The sequence below is a fragment of the Nycticebus coucang genome, chromosome 5 (assembly GCF_027406575.1).
Source record: "Nycticebus coucang isolate mNycCou1 chromosome 5, mNycCou1.pri, whole genome shotgun sequence".
Taxonomy (NCBI): Eukaryota; Metazoa; Chordata; class Mammalia; order Primates; family Lorisidae; genus Nycticebus; species Nycticebus coucang.
Genome location: NC_069784.1, coordinates 46,856,650 through 46,883,439, shown reverse-complemented (window position 1 = coordinate 46,883,439; position 26,790 = coordinate 46,856,650). Strand labels below are relative to the sequence as shown.

General features: G+C 40.7%; 1 long non-coding RNA gene across 2 annotated transcripts in view; it reads left to right on the top strand.

Moving 5' to 3' along the window:
• Positions 1-26,790, top strand: part of LOC128585914 (uncharacterized) — a 122,265-nt gene that overhangs the window by 43,921 nt on the left and 51,554 nt on the right. The window lies entirely within an intron of this gene.

Below are 26,790 nucleotides of genomic sequence, written 5' to 3'. Positions count from 1 at the left end.
GTGTAGAGTGGACTCAACTGGTTACATTATAGGGGGTAAATTAATATTGTGTGTCACAGTCAAAATGGTCAAGATACAACTTACAGAGGTGATTAACATCTATAGGTCAGCCTCCCATTCAATACATGTGATGCATGTCCGGTCTATGAAAATTAGGTCAACGTAAGGAAGTTGTAGCTGTAGAGAGGTGCTCAGCTATGGAGGTCCTACTATATTTGTCTTTTTGTGACTAACTTACTCTCTTAGGATGCTATACTCAAGGTTTATTCATGTTGTAGCATATGTCAGAATTTCCTTTCATTTTACAGCTGAATAATATCCCATTGTATGTAAATGCTACACTTTGCATATCTATTAGTCTATTGATGGACACCTGTGTAGCTTTCACCTTTTAGCTGTTGTGAATGAAGCTGCCGTAAACATGCATGTAGGATATGTCTTTGAGACCCTGTTTTTTATTTTTTTGAGTGTATACCCAGAAATGCAATTGCTGGATCTTATGGTAATTCTGTTTTTAATTTTTTGAGGCCCTACTATGCTGTCTTCCACAGCCTGGTAACATTGACATTCTCACCAATAGCTTGCAGGGTTTCTAATTTTTCTTTCTCTCTCTTTCTTTTTTTTTTTTTTTAACAGCAGTCACTGTATGGTTATAAGCATAATGGGGTTGAGGTGGTATCTTGTAGTTTTGGTTTATGCTTCTCTAATGATTAGAGATGTTGAACATCTTTTTATGTACTTATTGTCCATTTGTAAATTTCTGTTGGAGAAATGTCTATACAAATACTTTTACTAGTTTTTGGATTTCGTTGTTGTTACAGAGTTTTTTTGCTCTTTAAAAAATTTTTTCATTGAAAAATTTTTTTTTTTTGTCAATTTTGCTGTGTTTTTAGTTGTTGAGTTTCAGGAGTTCTCTGGAAATCTTTCTCAGGCATATAATTTGCAAATATTTTCTCTCATGTTGAGTTTCCTTTTCATTCTGTTGAAATTATCTTTTGAGCGCCAATTCTTAAAATTTTCATAAAGTCCAATTTGTCTATTATTTTTTCTGTTGTTTGTGCCTTCAGTGTCATATTGAAGAAATCATTGCCAAATTCAATTCTGTGAAGCTTTTGCCCTATGTTTTCTTCTATGTTTTATAATTTTAGGTCTTATATTTAGGTCTTTGACCCATTTAAAAACTTTTATATATGGTGTTTGGTAAGAGCCTAATTTCATTCTTTTGTTTGTGGGTATCCAGTTTTTTCAGCACTAATTGTTGAAAAGATTGTCTTTTGCACATTGAGTGGTCTTGGTACTCTTATCAAAAATAATTTGATCATCTATGCAAGTGTTTGTTTCTGGGCTCTTCGTGCTCTTCCATGGCTCCAAATGTCTGTCTTTGTGCCAGGGCTACAAGGTTTAGTTACTGTACCTTTGTAGAAGTTTTCAAATCAGAAAGAATGATTCCTCCCACTTTGTTCTTCTTTTTCAAAACAGTTTTTACTGTTCATGGTCCCTCGAGAGTCCGTATAAATATTTTCCTATTTGTGCAAAAAAATTGGAGTTTTGATAGGAATTGCATTGACTTTGTGCATTGCTTTGGATAGTATTAACGTCTTTATTAGATTTTAAAATCCATGAACATGATGTGTTTTTCCATTTATTTGTCTTCTTTAACTTCTTTCAGCAATGTTTTATAGTTTTTATTGCAGTTTTATTGTAATTTTTGTTAGTTTATTATCTCCTTAATTATTAAATATTTTATTTCTTTTGATGTTGTTATAAATGGAATTATTTTTATAATTACTTTTTCAGATTGCTCATTGTGAGTGTATAAAAACACAACTGATTTTCGTGTGTATTGGATTTGTATCCTGATCCTCTGCTGAATTCGTTTATTAGCTGTAATAGTTAGTTTGAATCTTTAGGGTTTTCTAAATAAAAATTCCTTTCATCTGTGAACAGAGATAATTTTCTTCTTCCTTTCTGACTAAGATTTTTTTATTTCTTTTTCTTGCCTAATTGCTCTGGCTAGAAGTGCAAAAGTGGGCATCCTTGTCTTGTTCCTGATCTTAAAGAAAAAGGTGTCAGTCTTTCACCATTGAGTATAATGCTCAATGTGGCTTTTTCATGCATGGCTTTTATTATGTGGAGGTACTTCCCTTCTATTTTCGTTTGTTAAATTTTTTATTATGAAAGAATGTCAAATTTTGTCCAATGTACTTTATATCTCAATTGAGATGATCATGTGAGGTTTTTTCCCCCCTTAATTCTATTAATGTGATGTATTACATTGATTGATTTGTGTAGACTGAACCTTCCTTGCATTCTAGGAATAAATCTGACTTGGACATGGTGTATGGTATGTTTTTAATATACTGCTGAATGTAGTCTGCTAGCATTTGTTGAGAACTTTTGTATTATATGCTCATAAGGGATATCAGACTATAATTTTCTTGTGGTATTTTTGTCCAGCTTTCATATCAGAGTAATGCTGGCCTCAAAAAATAAATTAGAAAGTGTTTCCTATTCCTCAGTATTTTTTGGAAAATTTTGAAAAGGATTGGTGTTAGTTCTCTTGAAATGTCTGGACAAATTTACTAATAAAGCCATCAGGTCCAGGGATTTTCTTTCTCAGGACATTTTTGATTGGTGGTTGAATCTCCTTACTAGTTGTAGGTCTACTCTGCTTTTCTATTTTTTTGTTATTTTTGTCTTGGTAGGTGCTGTGGTTTGGCATGAACTGTAGAAATGATCCTGCAAATATAGAATATAGTCTTTGGGTGCTATGGCTTGAATGTTTATGCTTCCTCAAAAATTTATGTTGAAACTTAATCCACAATGCAATAGTGCTAAGAAATAGAGCCTTTAAGAGGTGATTAAGCTCTGAGAGCTAATCCTGGATGGGATTAGCACCTTCATAGAAGGGCCGAGGAGACAAGTTTTCTCTTTCCATCCCCTTTTGCCCTTCTGCTCTTCTGCAGTGTGAGGACTTAGCATTCACGGGGTCATCCTGGACCCTCACTGAACACTTGCTCACAGTGCCTTGATAGATTTTCCAGTCTCCAGACTGTGAGAAAAAGTATTATGTTCTTTATAATTACCTAGTCGCAAGTGTTTTGTTCTAGCAGCATAAATGGACAGACACAGTGGGTTTTCCATTTCTAAGAATTTGTTCACTTCATCTAACCTTGGTTATCCTGTTTGTTGTATACAATTATTCATAGTACTCTTTTATAATCCTTTTTATCTCTGTAGAATTGGTTGTAATGTCCTAATTTTCATTACTGATTTTAGTAAGTTGAGTCTTCTTTCTTTTTTCTTGGTCTATTTAGCTAAATAAGAATTTATCCTTCTTTTATTTTTTTTTTACCTTTCCAAACAACCAGTTTTTATTTTTATTACTTTTCTCTATTGTTTTTCTGTTGGCTATTTTATTTATCTCTGCTCTAATATTTATTATTTCTTTCCTTCTGCTAGTTTGGGGTTTAATTTATTGTTGCTTTAGTTCCTAAGGTTGTAAAGTTAGGTTATTGACTTGAGATATTTCTTTCTTTATTTTTAATGTAATCATTTATAGTTCTAATTTTCCCCTTAGTACTACTTAATGCCCCATAAGTTTTGGTATGTTGTGTTTTCATTTTTATTTATCTCTAAGTATTCTCTCATTTCCTTTGTGATTAAAGAAAGACATCTTGTACTGTAAATGGTCAATATATTAGGGAGATATAACAATCATAATTATATGTACACTTAAAAACAGAGCCCATGAAACAAAGACTGACAGCACTGAAAAGATGGACAATTGAACAATAATAGTTGGAAATTTTAATACTCCACTTTAAATAATTGACAGAACATCTAAACATAAGATCAACAAAATATGTACACTTAAGACTTGAACAACATTCTAAACCAAATGGACCTAAGGGGTCTCTGTAGAACACTTTACTCAGAAAGCACAGAGTGCACATTCTTCTCAAGTGTACATGGAACATTCTCCAGGATGGACTAAAAGCTAGGTCATAAAATAAAGCACAATACATTTAAAAGGATTAAAAGTATACAAAGTATGTTCTCTAACCACATGGAATAAAATTAGAGATCAATACAATCTCCCTGTATGTATGCAAGTAGAAGTGATGATTATCTATTAAGAATATCAGACCTTACTTTCCAGATACACATAGTTCTGGAGCTGTTTACATTGCCGGTTCATCCAAAGAAACTTCTTACTCAGAAAAGGTGTGGCCAGGATGACTCCAGCCTCACCCAAGGCTCTAGAAACTCACTCTCACTGGAGAATTCCTGGAGATGGCATAGACTGTGCCTTAGCATTATCTAGATGGGTAAGAAAGTTGGATTATTCATCTATTAACTCCCTGTCTGTTACTGGTTGAGGGTTGCTTCTGAGCATCAACTCTTTGGAAATTCCTGTATATAGGCCACATCTATTGCTGAGGCCAAAACAAGACAGGGAGTTGTAAGTGTTCACATAAGCAGCCTTTGGGTGGAGGGTGAATGTCAGGGGCTAGCATCTGTTCCAACACTCCAATCTTTAACTATAGCTCACATGTCTGTACTAGGCATTAGACCCATAAAAGCAACTAATTGCTAGCTTTTTTCATCTGTATCCACTTAATTCCATAACTATTTACTTAATACAGGTGAAGTTTCAAGCTCTGTATTTGGAGATGAGACTCTAGTGGGGAGTCAAACAGCCTTAGTCCCTGCCTTCACTCTCCAAAACATCTCAAATCAGTACACCTCACGGTCTTCCCTGTGATTTGTTCCCCTTTCTGTATTTCCTATCTGTATAGATGGTCATCTGAGCCCCAGTCCAGAAATCTTTCTTGACTCATCTGATATGCCATCCATCATGACACTCGCCAGTGTCACCTCTCACCTCTCTGGGGTTCTCTCAGTAGGCACCATATCTTTAAATGTTTTATTTTATTAAATGGGTATACAGCTAAGCAAGAGAGGGGTTCCAATGAGCTTCTCGGCCACTGCCAAGCTGAGTTTCTATGATTCAGTGATTGCAGTTGTTGACCTTGCTTTTTTCTCCAGTTAGGCTGGAGGCCTTTGAATGCAGGCAGCACATCTTAGCTTTTCTCTTACACCACAGCTCTGAGTACAGAGCTCAGCACCACTGCCTCAGTGACGCTTGCTGTATGCTGGTCTGCTTTGGGCAGGGCCTTCTCATCTATTGGGTACAGTGCAATACTTTCAAGAGCCCATGAAAACATCTTAATTTCTCTCAAAATCCAGGAAAAAATAAACATAACATAATAAAAATAATGAATAGACATCAGTGAATCCATCCTATATTACATTTGTCTTTATATCAGCAAAGCAATAAAATACAATTTTCTATTATTTCTTTCTTTCTTTTTATGCAAGAAGAAGCCCATGAAAGTGATAATGCTCCCCTGGCTGTCAGCCCAGCACCACTTTCTCATCATGAAGTCAGAAGCTTCTGGACTTGTTATGCAGGGTGAGAGAGGTCCACCACTGCTGGACCCTTTCATTTATGCTTGAAGAGCTCAGAGAACTGTGCATTCTGCCTGGTTCTGTCTTCCTTTGAGGCTCTAGGACAAAAATAGCCCCAAGGCTTTTTGGACTGGTTGAACTGAAGATAAGTTTAAATTTAAGAGGCTCTAACTTCAAACATGGGAGATAAGATGAAAAAAGAAATCCAGACAGGCTGCTTTAATTCTATCCCAATCAAACTTTTATTTCAAAGAACTATTTAAAGGACCTGACATATGTGAAAAACAAAACTCTTTTTTTAAACCTTCAGGGATATGACAAAGCTCCTGAAATGAGACCCTCTCCTTCCTGCAGCGTTAGATCCCCTGTGAGTGCCAAGGTATGGGCTATGCAAGGAGGATGGCTCTGTTTTGCCTGTCCCAGGGCCATCTGCGATACAAATTGTGTGCTTCCTGGTCTCCCTGCAAGTTGCAAGCTGCAAGCATTTGCTCAGCAAATCAGGTTAAGATGAACAAAGGCAGCTTTGAAGGGGGATGTCTCAGAAGGGCATTGCAGGCCAAGGGGTGTGTGTAATGTGTGGTGGGTGAGGATGGGGTGGAGCAGGTTGGGGAGGCAGAGAGATGTTGCTAAGCAACCAGCCCCAGTGCCTTTGTAAATGTGGATGTATTTTGTTTGAAGCAGCAGCTGGCAGCCACCACCTTCTTTTCTTTGCCTCCTCCTCCTACACATGCCCAGAACACAGACCTAGGCCACAGCTTCCAGAGAGGTCCTGGAAGGATGGAGTAGGGAGCCTGGTTAGAGCTACAGAAAAGGCATATGCACGAGAAAGTAAATAACTTTACAGGACTCCGAATCCCTGGTGGAATCTGGACATTTACACCTACTAAACAGGATCTTAGGCAAGTTTATTTAATCTCTCCGATATTCAGCTTCTTTGGTTGTAAAATTAGGGATCAATTCTCTTATAGGAATGTAATGAAGATTGGAAAAAAATGGATGTGGAGGTCCCAGGCCAGTACCTGGAACGTAGCAGATGCACAACAATCAGCAGCAGAGTGGTGAGAGCTCAGGCCCAGTGCCAGGCTGCCTGTGCGCTCACCCCATCTCTGCCGCTCACCCGCGGTGCGACCACAGGCACGTTCCTTAACTTTTCCGTGCTTTCATGTTCTTCTTTTTTTTTTTTTCCCCACCTATGAAATGAGGTATAATGATAGTTCTTACCTAACAGGGTTGTGGTAAAGATTAGATGCATTAATAGTGCAAAGTGCTTAGAACAGTGCCTGGCAGGCACCTAGTCAGCACTCAGTACCTGTCGATGACTATTGGCGACACCACACGTAGTGTGTCTGCGGAATGGGTGAAGGCGTGCCAGAGAAGCTGACACATATATATCAATTTTTAAGGGCTTTCCATTTTGACTGGCCAAGGCAGGGAGCTTGTGACTTTGGTGTTGAGTTTATTGAGCAAGGAGTTTAGCAGAATCTGAATTCTGAAATGAACCATGTGGCCTTGGTTGAATTGCTCTGTTACCAGAGGCCGTTTTGTAAAACAGGTGTGCTAAGGGGGCCTACTCTATCTAGTGTGGAGGGTTAAGTGAAAGTGACTTGGCAAGAGCTTAGCACGATTCCTGGCCCAATGCAAGCAGTCAAACATGGGGCTGATACCATTTCTGGAAACAAAGACAAAGAGAGGGGGCAGCAAGGGGTGTCTGTCTATTCCAGTTAAGCCATGGCCAGGAGGGGCCACAGGAAGCTGAAGAAGCTGAAGGGCTCTGTCATTGGGTCAGGGATAGGAAGTTAAGCTGCTTTGGCTTCCAGAGGATCAAAATGGCCTGGACTAGGAAAGGTGCCCTTCCTTTTTCTGTGTGGACCACACAAGTGGTCACTTTGGGACCAGGAGAGTTCAGGCTCTGGGTACCAGGAAAGTGTATGCACTGGAGTTCTCACAGTGAGGGGTGCAGGGATGAGGGGAAACTCCCCAAGAGGAGGCCCTTTGTGGTGAGGATGTAGTAGGAGAAGCTGAGTGGTGATGGATCTATCCACTAAGATGGAGACCAAAAGTGTAAACTTTTTAAATATAACGACTACTATTATATTAGGGCCCCATCTGCTGAAGCCTGAGGGCACAGGGTGACATGTACTTAGTTAAGGCCCGAAGAGTGAAGAGGAAGAAGCCTCACCAAGACCTAGGGCCATTTTGCATAATTTCAAGGATCAATTTGGACATTATGAAATAATAGACTAAAACCAGATGAGGAGACTGTCCTGGAGGTCTAGATGGGGGAAGTCCAAGTGAGGCCCAACTGGAGGGATGAGTTCAGCTATCTTGGACTGGTTAGTGGAAGCAGGTTTGTGGACAACCTTGACACCTTAGCTAATAAGCTTGAATGTTCTCTTAGAGGCAATGGCGTATGTTAAATACTTCTCAGCAGGAGGATGATAAAAAAGAAGTCATATTTCGGGGAAATATGGGGAAAGTATGACATATGGCATCACAAGGCCTGGGTTTGCATCTTGACTCGTCCTTGCCTTGTAACTATGGATAAGGCATTAACTTTTCTGAGACGTGAGTTGAAGATGATAGTACATTCTTCCGGGCTGATGTTAGGGCCCTGTGTGTAAGTGAAAGCGCTCTGTGAGCTGCACTCTTCTGGGTCTTCCTTCTTTCCCTTTTGTTTCTTGACTCAGCCTCATGGGATTTATTTTCTGCCGGGCTTCGGTAACCCCTTACAGATTGGCACCAACCAGGATGCTGTTAGCTGCGAAAAAAAACCCCTCCTGAACTATCTTCAAGAGAAGGAAAATCAATTGGCTCATACGACCAGCAGTCTGTAGGTAGAATAGATTTCAACATTGGCTCCCTCTGGGGCTCCAGGCCTATTTCCCTTCTGTTCTCTGTTGAATATTGACTTCATCCCCAAGCTGAGTTTGAGACAGTCGTAGCAGCTCTGGCACTCACATCTGTGCCTATGAACCCCTGGAGGATGAAAAACAGGGTTACTTCTAATAGTGTACCCTAAAGAGTGAGAAGATTTTCTCAGAAACCCCAATAAAACTTCTTTTTACAGCTCATTTTTCCAAAGCGATATGTGGTACATAACTATTCTCAAACCGATCTTTAGCAAGACAATGAGCTCACCTTTAGATCAGAGTTCTTAAATGAGGATAATTTTGCTCCCTGCCTCCCCTTACCCTCAACATAGGACATTTGGCAATATTTGGAGACAACTTTTTTTTTTTTTTTTGAGACACAGGGTCTTGCTATGGTACCCTGGCTGGTCTCAAACTTCTGGTCTCAGGTGATTCTTCTGCCTTAGTCTCCTGAGTTGCTGGGACTACAGGTGTCCACCATCACGTCCAGCTTATGTCTGGAAACATTTTCAATTGTCACAGCTGGGGGACAGGGACAGTGTATGGCACTGGCTTCTAACATATAAAGGCCATGGATGCTATTGAGCACCCTACAAATGCACTGCATGGGACAGCCCCCCACAGCAAAGAATCATCCCAGGTTAAAATATCAATAGTGCCAAAGCTAAGGAGCCTTGTTTCAGGCCAATTAGTCCTGCACTTGGCTGGGAGTGCAGTTGGTAGCCATGAATATGATGAGTGAGCAATGGCTACCCGAAGAAAATTAAGATTCACTTAGGAAGGAGAAGTGTGTGTGGGGGAATAGATCCTGAGTTGAAAACTAACGATGTACACGGTGACTTCACTCTATCATAGGACTCATCTTATTGTATGGCCATTATTTAGTTATCCTTTGTATTAGTTATCTATTGCTGTGTAATAAGTTGCAATGGACTTATGTGTCATAAAACAATCATCTGACAATTTCTGTAGGGTAGAAGCCTGGGCGTGGTGTAGCTGGATGCTCTCCTCTGAGTCTCACGAGGCTAAAATCAGTGTGGCTGAGACTGTATCTCTCATCTGGGGCCTGGGGTCCTCTTCCAGGTTTACTATTGCTATTGGCAGAATTCATCCCCTTCTGGTTGTAGGACTGAGGTCTCTTGTTTCCTGTAGGCTGTTAGCTGCAGGCCACTTTCAGCTACTGGAGGGACCTGCATTCTTTGCCAAGTGGCTCCCTACATGTTCAAGCCAGCAGTAGAGCATTGAATCCTTCTCATGTTTTGAACCTGACTTTCCTTTCTGCCAACAGAAAATTCTCTGCTTCTAAAGAGCTCATGTGATTAGGTCAGGCCCATCCAGATAATCTCCCTACTTTAAGGTTAACTGATCTGGAACCTTAATTACATTGACAAAATCCCTTCATAGCAGTGCCAATATATTATTTGTATTCAGTGGTGTCTGACTGAATAACTGGGAGAAGGTATATGCATACCAAGGCTGAGAATCTTGGAGGGCCATCTCACAATCCTGCTTACTACGTGCTCCATCACCCCACTAGTCCATTCTGGGTGCTGGTAATTTATTTTAAAAAAATGTATTGCACACAGGTCTGGGGGCTGGGAAGTCCAAGTGAGGGTGCCAGCAGATTTAGTGTCTGATGAAGATTTAGTGTCTGGTGAAGGCTTGTTCTCTGCTTCATAGATGGTGCCTTCTTGCTGAGTCTTTGCATAGCAGAAGGGATGGATGGGCTCCCTCAGGCCTCTTTTATTAAGATCACTAATCCCACTTATGAGCATGGAGTCCTCATGACCTAATCGTCTCTCATGGGCTCTTAATGCTATTGCACCAGGGATTAGGTTCCAACATATGAATTTTGGGGGCACACAAACACTCACACGCTAGTATCCCCCTTCCTCAAACTCTAACCCTCAGGGTCTATGTCCCAAGCATCTTTGTGTTACTGGATTCTAGCCAACTATCTGAAAAATATGTTTTTCCTAATAGATATTGTTTAAATGAATTTTTTTTTTTTTTTTGTGGTTTTTTGGCCAGGGCTGGGTTTGAACCCACCACCTCCGGCATATGGGACTGGCGCCCTACTCCTTGAGCCACAGGTGCCGCCCGTTTAAATGAATTTTTAAAATAATAAAACAAATACATTTCCTTTTATTTTGATAAAATTTAGCAGATTGGTCACAAAATGGGATGCTATAAGCAGAGAACGGTATAATCTCAGAGGTAGAAATTACGTATGGTCATAGAGGAATCTCTCCATCTCTCCAAGAATCCACACATACACAATGTGGTGTTCACCTAACCTAGATCTCCCTGCTCTCCCTTGAGCACTGTATTTTTCACAACGCAAACTAATTTTTTGCATTGCCTTTTTGGCAGACTTGGCAAACTGCTGACTCATATCAAATTGTGGTTCACTTCAAGCTTTCCTCAATTAACTGGTGCACCAACAGTTCTCTCCCGCTTTGTACTCGGGCAGTATTTTATGTTGCTTTCTACTCATGTTCAAGGATTCTGACCTATCATTTCAGTCTGTTGGAGACCTTTGAGAATTTTGATTTTGTTCTTTGCTTTCTTCTCTATCTATATAATACTTGCACAGTTCATTTGTCTTTGTCCAAACAGTTCATAAAAATGATGAGTGAGGCAAGGTCAAATTCAAAGCACTGAGACATGTTACTTCTTTCAGAAAGACAACAATGATTTGAGCAATATGCTTTGTATAAGGATTGTTCAACCTGTGATTAATCAACTCTTTTATTTCTCTATCACATTTATAAGTATTATATGAAAAACCTCATCAAATGTTTGGTTGAACCTAAGCCAGTGTAACACCATTCAGTTTTATACTCCCCCATATATAATACAAGTCTTTTGCAATCAGGTATCTTCATGAGCCAGGCAAGTCTGTTCCACGTTCTCAGATATTCCCTACCTTGAAGCACTTCTATTGTTCTAGTGCAGTGTCATAGGTATTCCTCAACCTCAGGATTATATTGATAGCCTTCTATCTTGGTAATAGATCATTCTAGTAGTCTTTATTGTTGCTCTATAAGCTGGCAAGCATTTCCATTTCTTTAGTCCAAGGCTTATGGGATGTTCCATACGCCTGTCCTGACTTGTGAGGTTTAAAGTTTGGGCTGCAGGTGAAAAGCAAGTGACGTGATCCCTTGTTGAAGGAATTCTCACTGAGGTGCATGGTTATTCTCCCCATGTTTTCCTCCTTGGTTAATCATTTACATTTGTAGTTTTCTTCAGCCTCTGTAATCGTCCTGCTTTGGGAAAGTCAAAATTCCCTCCCTCTCAGGAAAAGGCTGGAGTTCCATGAACTGGGGTTTCTTAATTCATAGGGTTTTCTTCTGATGAAAGATTGAATACTCCAGCACCCCTACCTAAATGGATCAGTGATGCTGTATGATGACAGTTGTGATTTATAGACCTCACAGGGTCTATGAACTTAAAGGTGGAGAAGACAAAGAGAGTGAAGAAATTATACACTGTGGCAACATCTTTAATATAGCCCTCAATGATGACTGTTTTCTGGAATTCACACTCTTGTATGTTCCCCTCACACACTGTGCCAAGAACGCAGCAGAAGTGATGGTGTGTCACCTATGATATTACAGCTTCCATCTTGGTTGGTTTCTCTCTTTGACCAGTCACTCTAGGGCAGTGGTTCTCAACCTTCCTAATGCTGCAACCTTTTAATACAATTCCTGTGGGCCATGACCCACAGGTGAGAATCGCTGCTCTAGGGAAAGACAACTGCCTGGTGAGCACCTGCAGAGAGGCCTGTATGGGTGAGGCAATAAGGCTTCTGACTGCAGACAGCAAGAAACTGAGGCCTCTTGTCAACAGCTGTGAGATGGACTTGGGAGTGAATCTCCCACTGTAGTCGAGCCTTTGGATGACTACTGCCCGGCCAACATCTTGACTGCAGCCGCATGAAAAACCCTAACCAGAGCACTCAGTCGAGCCATTCTCAGAATCCTGCTCCTCAGAAACTACATGAGATAATAAATTTTGACTGTTTTGAGCCGGTAAATCTTGAGGTAATTTGTCAGGCAACAATAGATAACTTAGACACTAGGTGATACTGAATGACATGGTTGAATTTCCTTAAAGGAATTGAATAAAATGCCAAGTTCCCAGAAAACAGTGGAATACTAGAGAATGTCTAAGATCAGAACACTGCAGAATAATGTCATCACACTTGCATATGTAGGCTTTACCATTTTTCGAAAATAATATTTGTTCTTTTGTCAAATATGTAAAATAAAAAGTACAAGTCTCTTTTCTACCCTTCCTTTCCTACTCCTCAGGAGCAACTCCCATAGCAGTTTGGGTTTTATCCTTCCGAACCTTTTTCTTTCTTTCTTTTTTTTTTTTTATTAAATCATAGCTGTGTACATTGATATGATCATGGGGCATCATTCACTAGCTTCACAGACCGTTTGACACACTTTCATCACACTGGTTAATATAGCCTTCCTGGCATTCTCTCAGTTACTGTGCCAAGACACCTACATTCCACATTTACCAAGTTTCACATATACCCTTGTAAGATGCACTGCAGGTGTAATCCCACCAATACCCTTCCCTCTATCCACCTCAACCCTACCTGCCTTCCCTTTCTCCCTTCCCCCTATTCTTAGGTTGTAACTGGGTTATAGCTTTCATGTGAAAACCCTAAATTAGTTTCATAGTAGGACTGAGTACATTGGGTACTTTTTCTTCCATTCTTGAGATACTTTACTGAGAAGAATATGTTCCAGCTCCATCCATGTAAACATAAAAGAGGTAAAGTCTCCATCTTTCTTTAAGGCTGCATAATAATCCATGGTGTACATATACCACAATTTATTAATCCATTCGTGGATCAATGGGCACTTGGGCTTTTTCCATGACTTACCGATTATGAATAGGGCTGCAATAAACATTCTGGTACAAATATCTTTGTTATGATGTGATTTTTGGTCTTCTGGGTATATGCCCAGTAGGGGGATTACAGGATTGAATGGCAGATCTATTTTTAGATCTCTAAGTGTTCTCCATATCTCTTTCCAAAAGGAATGTATTAATTTGCATTTCCACCAGCAGTGCAAAAGTGTTCCCTTTTCTCCACATCCATGCCAACATCTCTGGTCTTGGGATTTTGTGATATAGGCTAGTCTCACTGGAGTTAGATGATATCTCAAAGTAGTTTTGATTTGCATTTCTCTGATGATTAAAGATGATGAGCATTTTTTCATATGTCTGAAGGCCGTGCTCCTGTCTTCTTCAGAGAAGTTTCTCTTCAAATCCCTTGCCCAGCCTGCGATGGGATCCCTTGTTCTTTTCTTGCTAATGCGTTTGAGTTCTCTGTGGATTCTGGTTATTAAACCTTTGTTGGAGACATAACCTGCAAATATCTTCTCCTATTCTGAGGGCTGTTTGCTTGCTTTATTTACTGTGTTCTTGGCTGTGCAGAAGCTTTTTAGTTTGATCAAGTCCCAGTAGTGTATTTTTGAAGCTGCTTCAATTTCCCAGGGGGTCCTCATAAAATACTCGCCCAGACCGATTTCTTCAAGGGTTTTCCCTGTAATCTCCTCTAGAATTTTTATAGTTTCATGTCTTAAGTTTAAATCTTTAATACAGTGAGAGTCTATCTTAGTTAATGGTGAAAGGTGTGGGTCGAGTTTCAGTCTTCTTCAGGTTGCCAGCCAGTTCACCCAGCACCATTTGTTAAATAGGGAATCTTTTCCCCACTGAATGTTTTTAATTGGCTTGTCAAAGATTAAATAACGGTAAGTAGCTGGATTCGTCTCTTGGTTCTCTATTCTGTTCCAGACATCTACTTCTCTGTTTTTGTGCCAATACCATGCTGTTTTGATCACTATCGATTTGTAGTATAGTCTGAGGTCTGGTAGTGTAATTCCTCCTGCTTTGTTTTTATTTCTGAGTAATGTCTTGGCTATTCGAGGTTTTTTCTGATTCCATATAAAATGAAGTATTGTTTTTTCAAGATCTTTAAAGTATGACAGTGGAGCTTTAATGGGGATTGCGTTGAAATTATATATTGCTTTGGGTAGTATGGACATTTTAACCATGTTGATTCTTCCCAGCCATGAGCATGGTATGTTTTTCCATTTGTTAACATTTTCAGCTATTTCTTTTCTTAGAGTTCCATAGTTCTCTTTATAGAGATCTTTCACGTCCTTTGTTAGATAAATTCCCAAATATTTCATCTTCTTTGGCACTACTGTGAATGGGATAGAGTCCTTAACTGTTTTTTCAACCTGACTATTGTTGGTATATATAAAGGCTACCGATTTATGAATGTTGATTTTGTAACCTGAGACGCTGCTGTATTCCTTGATCACTTCTAAGAGTTTTGTAGTAGAGTCCCTAGTGTTTTCCAGATATACAATCATATCATCTGTGAAGAGCGAAAGTTTGATCTCTTCTGACCCTATGTGGATACCCTTGATCGCCCTTTCTTCCCTAATTGTGGTGGTCAAAACAAAACTTCCATTACAATGTTAAAAAGCAATGGAGACAATGGGCAGCCTTGTCTGGTTCCTGATTTGAGTGGAAATGATTCCAATTTAACTCCATTCAATATGATATTGGCTTTGGGTTTGCTGTAGGTGGTCTCTATCAGTTTAAGAAATGTCCCTTCTATACCGATTTTCTTAAGTGTTCTGATCATGAAGGGATGCTGGATATTATCAAAAGCTTTTTCTGCATCGATTGAGAGAATCATATGGTCTTTGTTTTTTAATTTGTTTATGTGCTGGATTACATTTATAGATTTACGTATATTGAACCAGCCTTGAGATCCTGGGATAAAACTGACTTGGTCATGATGTATAATTTGTTTGATGTGTTGCTGGATTCTGTTTGCTAGGATCTTGTTGAATATTTTTGCATCTATATTCATTAGTGATATCAGTCTATAATTTTCTTTTCTTGTTGGGTCTTTTTCTGGTTTGGGGATCAGGTGATGTTTGCTTCATAGAACATGTTGGGTAGTCTTCCTTCTTTTTCGACCTTTTGGAACAGGTTGAGTAATATAGGTACTAATTCCTCTTTAAAGGTTTGGTAGAATTCTGACGTGAAGCCATCTGGTCCCGGGCTTTTCTTTTTAGGGAGGTTTTGTATAGTTGATGCTATTTCCGAACTTGATATGGTCCTGTTCAACATTTCCACTTGATTCTGGCTAAGTGTTGGAAGGTGACGTGCTTCCAAGTATCGGTCAATTTCCTTCAGCTTTTCATATTTCTGAGAATAAAGTTTCTGGTAATATTCATTAAGGATTTTTTGGATTTCTGAGGAGTCTGTTGTTATTTCGTCTTTGTCGTTTCTGATTGATGAGATTAGAGATTTTACTCTTTTTTTCCTGATTAGGTTGGCCAAAGGTTTATCTATTTTATTGACCTTTTCAAAAAACCAGCTTTTTGATTTATTGATTTGTTGTATTATTCTTCTGTTTTCAATTTCATTTAATTCTGCTCTAATTTTGGTTATTTCTTTCCTTCTACTGGGTTTGGGGTTGGAATGTTCTTTCTTTTCCAGTTGCTTGAGATGTCCCAGTAAGTTGTTAACAAACCTTTTTTCTAGTCAGTTATAACAACACACACACCCACACACACACAACTATAAATCCTGGCTTGTGCATGTGTGTGTCCTGTTTGACAAATGTCTTATATCATTTGACAGTACATCCTAGCTTCTTCCCATACCAGTAGACTTGGTTTCAATGTGGGTATTCTAAAAGGTACATTATATCCCATAATGTGGTGTTTTATAATTTATTTAAAGATTACTTCATCTGTAGTTATTAATCATGTTTTATTAATTACTGTATTTATCTGCCATTATGCACAATGCCACAGTAAGTGTCTCTGAGTACATGCACAAATATTTCTGTAGGATAAATTTCTAAACATGGAAATGAAGTTAAAAGGCATGTAGATTTAAAATGTTGATATATATTGCCTAATTGCCCTTCTCCAACATTCTTATTTCTTTTCCCATGGACATATTATCATACCCTAATACCAGATAGTAAAAATTAAAAAAAAAATTTTGTTAATTTGATGGGCCAAAATTTTCAGTTTGTTTATGTTTTCATATGTCTGATAAGAAATCCATGGTTATTTGAATTGTTCTCCTTAAATTAGTATGTCATCTTTCTGGCTACTTTCAAGAGTCTTCATTACCTAGTTTTCAGCATTAGATTATGCTAGGTGTAATTTGGGGGTCTTGCCTGTTTAGAGTTAACAAGCTTCTTGAATCTGTACGTTTATGTCTTTTGCCAAATTTGGAAAGTTTTTAGTCATTTTTTTCCTGGTATTTTTCTTGTTCTGCATTATTTTACTCTTTTTCTGAGTCTTCAATGATGCAAATATTAGAGATTTTAGAATTATCTTTTGTTAATTTTTTTCTCCAATCTTTTTCTGTTTATTGTTTGTGCTGGATAATTTCTACTGGTCTGAGTACATTTTAAAATTTTAGTTATTATATTTTTAGTTCTAAAATTTATATTTGAATCTTCTTTATACTGTCTGATTCCTTGCTGAGACTTGCTGTCTGCCCATTCATCTCAAGAGTCCACTTCTTTATTTCTTAGAATGTTTAATAACAGCTGCATTAATGTCTTTGTCCAAAAAGTCCTACATCTGCATCATCTCAGTGTTGTCATCTATTAATTGTTTTTATGTGGGTTGAAATTTGACGGCTCATTAAATACTGTGAGCTGTAGGCAGAAGAAAGTCTCCTTCAGTGATTGAGGAATATAGCAATGTCTCAGGCTACAAAATCAACACCCATAAATCTGTAGCCTTTATATATACCAACAATAACCAAGCTGAACAAACAGTCAAGGACTCTATTTCTTTCACAGTAGTGCCAAAGAAGATGAAATATTTGGGAGTATACTTAACAAAGGACGTGAAAGATCTCTACAAAGAGAATTATGAAACTCTAAGAAAAGAAATAGCCGAAGATGTTAACAGATGGAAAAACATACCATGCTCATGGCTGGGAAGAATCAACATTGTTAAAATGTCCATACTGCCCAAAGCAATATGTAATTTTAATGCAATTCCTATTAAAGCTCCATTGTCATACTTTAAAGATCTTGAAAAAATAATACTTCATTTTATACGGAATCAGAAAAAACCTCGAATAGCCAAAACATTACTGAGCAATAAAACAAAGCAGGAGGAATAACACTATCAGACCCGAGACTGTACTATAAATCCATAGTGATCAAAACATCATGGTACTGGCACAAAAGCAGAGAAGTAGATGTCTGGAACAGAATAGAGAACCAAGAGATGAATCCAGCTACTTACCGTTATTTGATCTTTGACAAGCCAATTAAAAACATTCAGTGGGGAAAAGATTCCGTATTTAACAAATGGTGCTGGGTAAACTGGCTGGCAACCTGTAGAAGACTCAAACTGGACCCACACCTTTCACCATTAACTAAGATAGACTCTCACTGGATAAAAGATTTAAATTTAAGACATGAAACTATAAAAATACTTGAAGAAAGTGCAGGGAAAACTCTTGAAGGAATCGGCCTGGGTGAATATTTTATGAGGAGGACTCCCCAGGCAATTGAAGCAGTATCAAAAATACACTACTGGGACCTGATCAAACTAAAAAGCTTCTGCACAGCCAAGAACATAGTGAGTAAAGCAAGAAGACAGCCCTCAGAATGGGAGAAAATATATGCAGGTTATACTTCCGATAAAGGTCTAATAACCAGAATCCACAGAGAACTCAAACGTATTAACAAGAAAAGAACATGTGACCCCATCTCAGGGTGGGCAAAGGACTTGAAGAGAAACTTCTCTAAAGAAGGCAGACGCAAGATCTACAAACACATGAAAAAAAGCTCATCATCCTTAATCATCAGAGAAATGCAAATCAAAACTACTCTGAGATATCACCTAACCCCAGTAAGAGTAGCCCACATAACAAAATCCCAAAACCAGAAATGTTGGCATGGATGTGGAGGGAAGGGCATTAGTGGAATGCCCACTAATACGTTCCTTCTAGAAGGATGTTTGAATAATACTTAGAGACTTAAAAATAGACCTGCCATTCAATCCTATAATTCCTTTACTAGGTTTATACCCAGAAGACCAAAAGTCACAATACAACAAAGACATCTGTACCAGAATGTTTATTGCAACCCAATTCATAATTGCTAAGTCATGGAAGAAGCCCAAGTGCCCATCGACCCACGAATGGACTAGCAAATTGTGGTACATGTATAGCATGGAATACTATGCAGCCTTAAAGAAAGATGGAGACTTTACCTCTTTCATGTTTACATGGATGGAGCTGGAACATATTCTTCTTAGCAAAGTATCTCAGGAATGGAAGAAAAAGTATCCAATGTACTCAGCCCTACTATGAAGCTAAATTATAGCTTTCACATGAAGACTATAACCCAACTATAGCACAAGACTATGAGGAAAGGGCCAAGGAAGGGGAAGGGAGGGGGGAGGTTTTGGTGGAGGGAGGGGAATGGATGGGGCCACATTTATGGTGCATCTTAGAATGGGTACAGGCGATTGCACTAATGTACACAGCTATGATTTAACAATAAAAAAAAAGAAAACAAAAAAAAAAAAAAAAGAGAAAGTCTCCTTCAAAGACATCCACAACTTAATTCCTGAGCCTGCAAATACGTTATCTTACATGGCAAAAAGGGATTAAGGTCATAATGCTGTCAGTGTGACTTGATATAAAATGAATATCACCTACTTAGTCCATTTATATTGAACTGAGGGACCCAGGGAGGCCAACACCAGTGAGTACTCTGTAAGGAGAAACAAGGGTGTGGCCCCTTCCCATGTTCCTCACTGGCTTTTACTGGAATCTCAGTATGAGAAAATACAGCACAGTGGAAACCTTCAAAGAGAGAGTCAAGGTTACAAAACAAATAGTTTTTCTTTAATTGTATGATCAAATTCTCAACATATCCTGTTTATTGTATGTCTGTCTTGCCTTAATCTTATTATTGTGAATATATGACTTAGGGCTGAGACAGTATGCTATGAGTACTGTTTTTAGTGTGGAAGGTCATAAGACCTGGGTTTTTGCCAGCAGAGTCATTGGAACATCTAGCCAAAGACCCTTCTAACTAATACCCACATAATGCAATTATGGCAGCTTGTCTGCTGACCTTGATATGGGGAGGGTTTATTGGATTATCCAGGTGGGCCAAATATACTCACAGCCATCCTTAAAAGTAGAAAACATTTTTTGGCTGTGCTTAGAAAAGGATGTGACAGGAGAAGAAGGATTGGAGAGATGCTACATTACTGACTTTGAAGATGGAAGAAGGAGCTCAGGAGCCAAGAACAGTAGGCACTCCCAGAACAGTGATTTTCAACCAGGGTGCAGAGGCACACTGGTGTGCCCTGAGAGGATCTGGGGTATGCTGAGAAAATTTTTAAAGATCATTAATTAAATTATTTCTAAAAGAAGTTCAAAGCACAGTAAGTATATTCTTTCTTTACTCTTTTTCTTTTTGTTCAACATAATTTAAGTGTGCTGCAGAAGTTTATCTATAGGTTCAAGTGTGGCAAGAGATAAAGAAGGTTGAAAAACACTGCATTAGAAGCTAGAAAGGAGAAGGAAACAGATCCTCCCCTGGAATTCTGGAAGAAAGTAGCTCTGTTGATACCTGCCCCATGAGACTCTTTTGGATGTCTACCCTACAAAACTTTAAGCCACTAAGTTTGTGGTCATTTGTTTTAGTAACAATAAAAAAGCTAATATGCTGAGTAATTTTGCATTGTATCCTGAATATTTTGACTATTGAGACTGGTTTTTGCTTATTAATACAGTCTATGTGAATGTTAATATTTATGCTTTAACAGGCAATTTCACTAAAATTTTGCAGCCTTCTGTGAATCACGGTTTCACTGTCAATTTTGTTTTCCGGGCCTCTGCAGCTACTCAGCTTTCCCATGTGTGTGTCACTGGGTGACCAGGCTGGGACCTGGGTCTGTTCATTTCTCGTACTTTGGTGAGCTGCTCAGGATCATATCCATACATGCAGGCACAGGACTGAGCCGGGAGTTTACAAACAACTTTATGGGTCCCCTTTCCTGAGTTCTTCGCATTTTGTGCTCTCCCCAGTACTTTGCAGTTCTCCATGCTTCCTCTTTCCCACCCTCTGGCCAGAAAGCCGGCACTTTCTCTACCCTGCTGTGCTGCACACTTCCTATAAAAGCTGCCACACTTGAGGCCAGATAGTGGGAGAACATAGAGAAAAAAGAAATGGTCATTTTCCCCATACCCTTGGGACCACTGCTCCTCCAGTCAGAGTGGACAGGTTCCACAGGATGGCCTGAGATCAAGATGTGAAAGAATAGAGAAAAGAAAGAAAAAAGGGGATTTCTCCCACTTCCTCTGAGCATTAACTGGACCTTGAGCCAGAACCAGAGGCACTCTTCCCACCCACGCCTGGTGTTCACTTCTGAATTTGGGGCTGCCCCAAATCCAGGCAGGCGGAGGTGGGGACTGGAGGACAAATGGAACACTCCCTGTCCATTCAGTGGCACTTTGAATTCTGGTCATTTTTCCCAAGCCATTTGCTACCATTTCTTTTTCAGAGTCCTCAAATAGCCACGCCGCATGTTCTGTTCAGGTTTTATTGCTGCATTCAGTGCAAGGAACAGGTGGGATATGTTTATTTCATCCGGAACCAGAAGCCCCCCGGCCTCTACTCTTGCTAGCTGACACTCACATTTACCCTCAGGGTTTCCGTTCACCCAGAGCTGGCTACGCCGTGGTCTCACTGTGGCTCCCTCTTTCTTGCTGCCCTTGAATCAGAACGGTCCACAGCCGACACATCTGAGTCCTGGTGGAGCACCATTCTGTGTGGGAGCTGCTTACCTGTCCTCACCTACTGTGTGCGCTGGGACTTTTAGGGAAGAACCACATAGAGATTAAACTCTGTCTCCATATCCATCTGTACAGAAACCAGACAGTTTCATGCAGTGTTTTATGAGCAGCAGAGGGACCTGTTGAGAATGACTAACTCCCCCCGTGGGTTAAATCGTGGAAGCATTTTGTTATACCTTCACATTCCTACCACAACAAACTACTGTGCTGCTACCACAACAAACAACTGCCCTTCTAGAATGCTTGACCCTAGTTCCTCCTCTCTGAAGCACTGGCAAGATCTTTACATAGTACGGCTGAGTGAATGGAGTTTGTTCAGGCGCGAGTTTGTCCTCTTGCCCGCCCATACATGCGTGTCTGGACCCTGAGAAACCTTTCTAATATGGAGTTCCTTATTGTCATTGGGGAAAGTTCTAAGTCACTGCTTGTGTTCAAAGTTCATCTCCTGTATTGCAAGGGAAGCTTTTCACTTTTCCTTCATACTCTGAGAATGCTGGTGCTTTCTTCACGTATTTCTCTCTTACTGCTTCTTTCCTATTAGCTTAACCTTGCAGCTCAGGTCCCTAACCTGAGCGGTTTGCTGTCTGACCATCTGCTTCTGTTTTCTGCCCTTTTGTTTGTGACTGCTCTGTGGCAGAATAATGGGGTTTTAACTCCCCTTTTAAAATGAACAATAACTCCTGAACTAAAAACAGATTGCTCCCACAGGGCAGAGAGAAGGGGGCCCTGAATGTTTCTTCTAAGCTATGGTAAACATTTCTGTTTAATTATTTCTCACCTAATTGTCATGTAGGCCAGCGCTGAACAAACATAAATATGCATAGGAATCATCATCTGCAGGTCTTATTAAAATGCACTCTAATGCGGTTGGTCTGGGATGAGAACAGAGATCCTGCCTTTCCCACATACTCAGCAGTGATCCTGGCCCTGCTGGGTGGCGGGAAGGAGCCAAGACACAAGCATTCATCACTGGTGTTTTAATAGATTTACTGTTAATGGCAGCAAGTAAAAAAAAAAAAAGACATGGGAATGTTTCATCCTTTAAGTGGAGTTGCTAAGTTCTTCTGGTCTTTGTCTCGGGTTGACTCTGAGGTGGGGATGGGACGGATGCAAGGGGATATTGGGGAGACTCTCGGGGTTCCCCAGTGTGGAAGAGGCAGGGGAAGCAGTTGGGCCTTAGAGTTGTCCCGGGCTACGGTGCCGGGGATGTAACCAGGAGAGAGGACTGTCTTCAGCTGCAACACTTCCTGTCCATGGCAGGGAGCTGGGGCTCTTTGCAGGTACCTCCCCTCTTGCCAATGAGCTAAGGGGTGCTCTCCTCTTCATTTTTATGCTGAAATTAACACCCTCGCATATAATTCCTTCTGACTACCTGGGTCTGAAAAGCCAACTGCAGCTGTCCACGAGTGTCACTTTGAGCCTCTGGGGGGAGAGTTTGCATTCTAAGCTTTTCCCACCCTGGAAAGGCTCCATTTAACATTCCTTCACAGATTCCTGCTAAATCAGAGGTTCTGATGGCCATAAGGAAATCTCTCTCTGAGGCTGAGGGAGCGATTTGAGGCCTGAAAAGAAAAGGACTTTGTTTCTTGCAGAGAACAAAGGCCTTGGGGCACATGTAGGCTGAATTGCAAGGAGGAGGGTTAGGACTGGAAGAGTCAGTTTGCAGAGGAGGGAGGACAGGAACAGCCCAGGACAGGCTGTTTAATGATTTATATGCCTGCACCGCTGATTGCATAATGTGAACTTTAACCTCTGCTAAGTATAGTTTGTGCCCTGAGAATCCTTCACGCTTTAGTAAAAATAGTTGCACACTTGAATGGTTCATGTGCTTGATGACTGCAGGGAAAGGGTGTGGGAGGTGCTGGGAGAGGACAGGAAGGCCAGGGATCCCTGGGACACCTGGAGTCATCTTGCCCATTTGAATGTTCTAGGCAGCAATGGAGAGAATTGCCCACAATAATAGCAGCAAGAGGCAGCTGGAGGGTGGCCTGGAAGCTCCCTGAGCAACTGTATAAGGAAGCCGTGGGCTGTAGCAAAGGCCACCATCGCCTCCGCACACCTCACTCCTGCCATGCCTCTCGCCTAAGCTGACCTGTGGCCTATGGGGGACAAAGCTTCCTGTGAAAGGTAGATTCCTGCAGCCAGAACATTGGGAAATCCAGTCCTTGATTGTGAGAATGTGAACATCGAAGGGTGAGGGTAATGGAAAAAAGCCCAATAACCAGGGAGCTGACCCAGGGCCTGGGTAAGAGCATTACATAAAGGCAGGCACAAGAAGACCACACATTCCACCACGGAGCAGAAGCTGCCTTGACAGGGGTTGGGGTGGGGCGCTGCTGGGCTGCTGCTGAACACAGGCTGATGCCAAGCAGTGATGGGCCAGGGTGCCAGCAGGGGATCTAGTGTCTGGACAGTGAGAGAGCCAAGCTTAACTCCAGTGTACAAGCTAAAGAAGGTACAAGAGGAATGAAGACAAAAACCAAACCTGGTTTTGCTTTGGTTCACTGGGGTGGTTCCAAGAACTGAAAGCATCGATTGTTACTATTTCCTCCAGCTCCACGCTCTGCTCCCCATGACACCAGGACTTTTTCCATATGTTCAGTGTTCAGAGAATGGAAATGGCAACTGACCTCCTGGGAAGGACTGTGCTGACTTATCTGTCACCCGAGGCATTTTATAAGGGCTGGCTTGCCAGAGATTGTGTCACACAGGTGGAAGTGGTGCAAAGTGTGTGTGACAGACAGCAGAGATGTCTCTGCCCCGGCTGGTCTCTGTCTGCCTTCACCCTGTCCCTAAAAGGCTCTTCTGACAGCTTGATGTGCACAAGCACAAAACCTGTACGAAGAAAAGGGGACACAGGAGCAGCCCAACCTCAACAAAGTGGTGCAAATCATTGAACGGATAGAACCACATCCTGGGGGATTAAGTGTGCCAGCCATTGATTTACATGAATATTTATTCTAGCAGGAGAGAGCAGAGCTCAAGGAGGAATTCTGAGATACTGATCCTGTACCCCACTCTCTTGGCCACGCCGGGCCCCATCATCTTTCCTCCTTTTCTCCTTCTCCGGGTAATTTCAGGCTACTTCTTTGCTTTGCCACTAAAGGTGGAGAGGAAAGAAGGGTCAAATTTACTGGGAAACTACCATGTGCTCTATATACTAATCTAAGGTAACACTCACAGCAACACAATGGAAGATTTTTTTTTTTTTTTTCATACTTGGAGAACTTGAGAGAGAACAGATGAGTCAGGGCTGAGTTTTAAGCCCTGCTCCATCTGACACCAATGCTTTGCTTTCCAGTGGATCTCAACCCTATCTGCATATCACCGAAGGAAAATGGAAAATGCCAATGGAGCCTTGGCCCCAGCCCAGGCCTAATAAATCAGAATCTGTGGATGTGCAGCTTGGCATACTTTAAAAAATCTCTGAGGGATTCTGATGAGTCCAGGGTTGAGAGTCACTGGGCTGTCCGTGCTATCTCCTTTCCATTAGAGTTCAAGCCCGTCAGTCTGTTCTTCTGCCCACTTTTAGGCTTTTCACAAGTAGCCCAATCTTTCCTGCTTATCCATGGAGCCCAACAAATAAGGGAGACATTTGGAAGCCTAAGGGTAATTCCTTTCATAAGAAATGTGTTTGAGACATAACTAATGCAGGCTTTCCCTGCTAGCTGCACATAAGTAGGTTTGATGAACATAATTTAGAATGCACTAGAAGCAAAACACTAGTTCTGAGAGGTGTTTCCTAATCTCTGCAGTTGCTACGTGACCTGGTGGGGAAAGCACTGAGTTTGGAGTCATCAACATGAGGTTCTTCTTTCTGTCTGTGAGCTAGCTTTGTGACGAAGACAGTTTCTTTACCTCCGGGGCCTTACTTTCCCTACTTGTAAAGTGTGGGTATAGAATTTCTCTAATGTCTGAATATATCTGAATTTCCTTCCATTATCTATCATGTGGATCATGACATCATTACTGTTTCAAAACCTTGTACTATCCATCTAGGAAATGGCTGTGCTATTTAATCAGTGAGAGTTTACCATAAACATGTTTTTATCTTTTTATAAAAGGAAAAGTTATAGAACTGCTAAAGGCTGTTTTTCCTAGATAAAAATTAGGCCAAGTCCTCTCTCTCTCTCTCTCACCACCCTTTTAAGAATAGTCTGAGGCAAGTGAGAGAGTCTAATGCTTATGCTTCAATGTTAATTATAGGCTTCTTCAGTGACATGGGTGACCTTGACTTTTAATTATTCAGGGGTGGCAAGTACAGAACCTAAAGTGGGTGTTGATACAAGATGTTTAGAAATAAGGTAACCTTTCTCTTTTTCTCAAATTGGAATGCATTAATTAGTTTCTAGTGTAAGTATTAAGGACATATTCAGTCTAGAGAAGATTAATTTAGGCATTATTTATACTGACAATGAATATCAGAGGAAGTCCAAGGGCATAGCCCAGTGAGGCTCTTACTGGTTTGGGACTTGTAAAATGCAGGTACCAAGAGACGCACCAGTGGGCCCTGCTTGGAATGGGAGCTGCTGTTGACTAAAGGGAGCACCTTTATTTCTGAGGCGTCCCAGTACAGTGGAAAAGCAGGTGTGCTCTGGACAATCAGCTGAGATGTGCTGGGCTGAGCTGAGAAGTCAGCCTGTCTGCTCAGTGAGCCAAATCTTGTGTGGGAATTGCAGCTGGGAGCAGACTCTTAGAGATATTGATTAAGTGTTTCTAAACTGAGCATAGGGGAGTGCAGGGGTCCCAGGAGATGTTCCAGAGGAGGCTCAGAAGCAGCAGGAGATGCTGAGCAAGGAAGGGCGTAAGAACCAGGTCTCCTGGTGCAGCAGAGGGACTGTGCTCTTCTACAGCCATCTCTGTGTCAGTTTCCTTTGGCAAATATGTCATGGCAAACAAATAAACAGCACCACCGTCCCAACCCCACCAAAGTGTGTTCTCACCTATACAACCACTGAGTATTTAACCAGCATTTGCATCTGAGAATAGCACCTTTTCCATCTCCATACTTGGGTTGGGGGGCTTTTAAAAGGAATCCCCCCCTCCTCTGTAAAGACATACAGTAGATTCTCCATAGCTGACCACCTTCCTCCATTGACCACCTTCTGAAGTTGACCTAATTTTCATAGGCCGGACATGCACCACATGCACATATCAGTAGAACAGGCCTAGTTCCTAATTCCTGTGTTGACCACCTCTGCACACTGACCAGTGTGTTACAGTCCCTTGGGTGGTCAACTTACAGCCGTTCTACTGTAATATTTACTTTTTAAAATAGCACAAGTGAAAGATTTTCTTACCAGTTGACCTGGGCCTTGAAGTTCAGCCTTTGATGGGTAGAATAGATGGTCTTATCCATCAGGTAACTTCAAGGGACAGAAAGGAAAGTGGAGGGGCTATGATTCAGCTTCAGCTCTCAATAAAATACCCCCACCCACCCATCCCAGCCCACTTGGAGCTCTCATAGGCCAGTTAGGGTTTTCTCTCCTTTCTCCTTTTTATGGGTCATTGCCTTGGGAGATGACCTCTATAG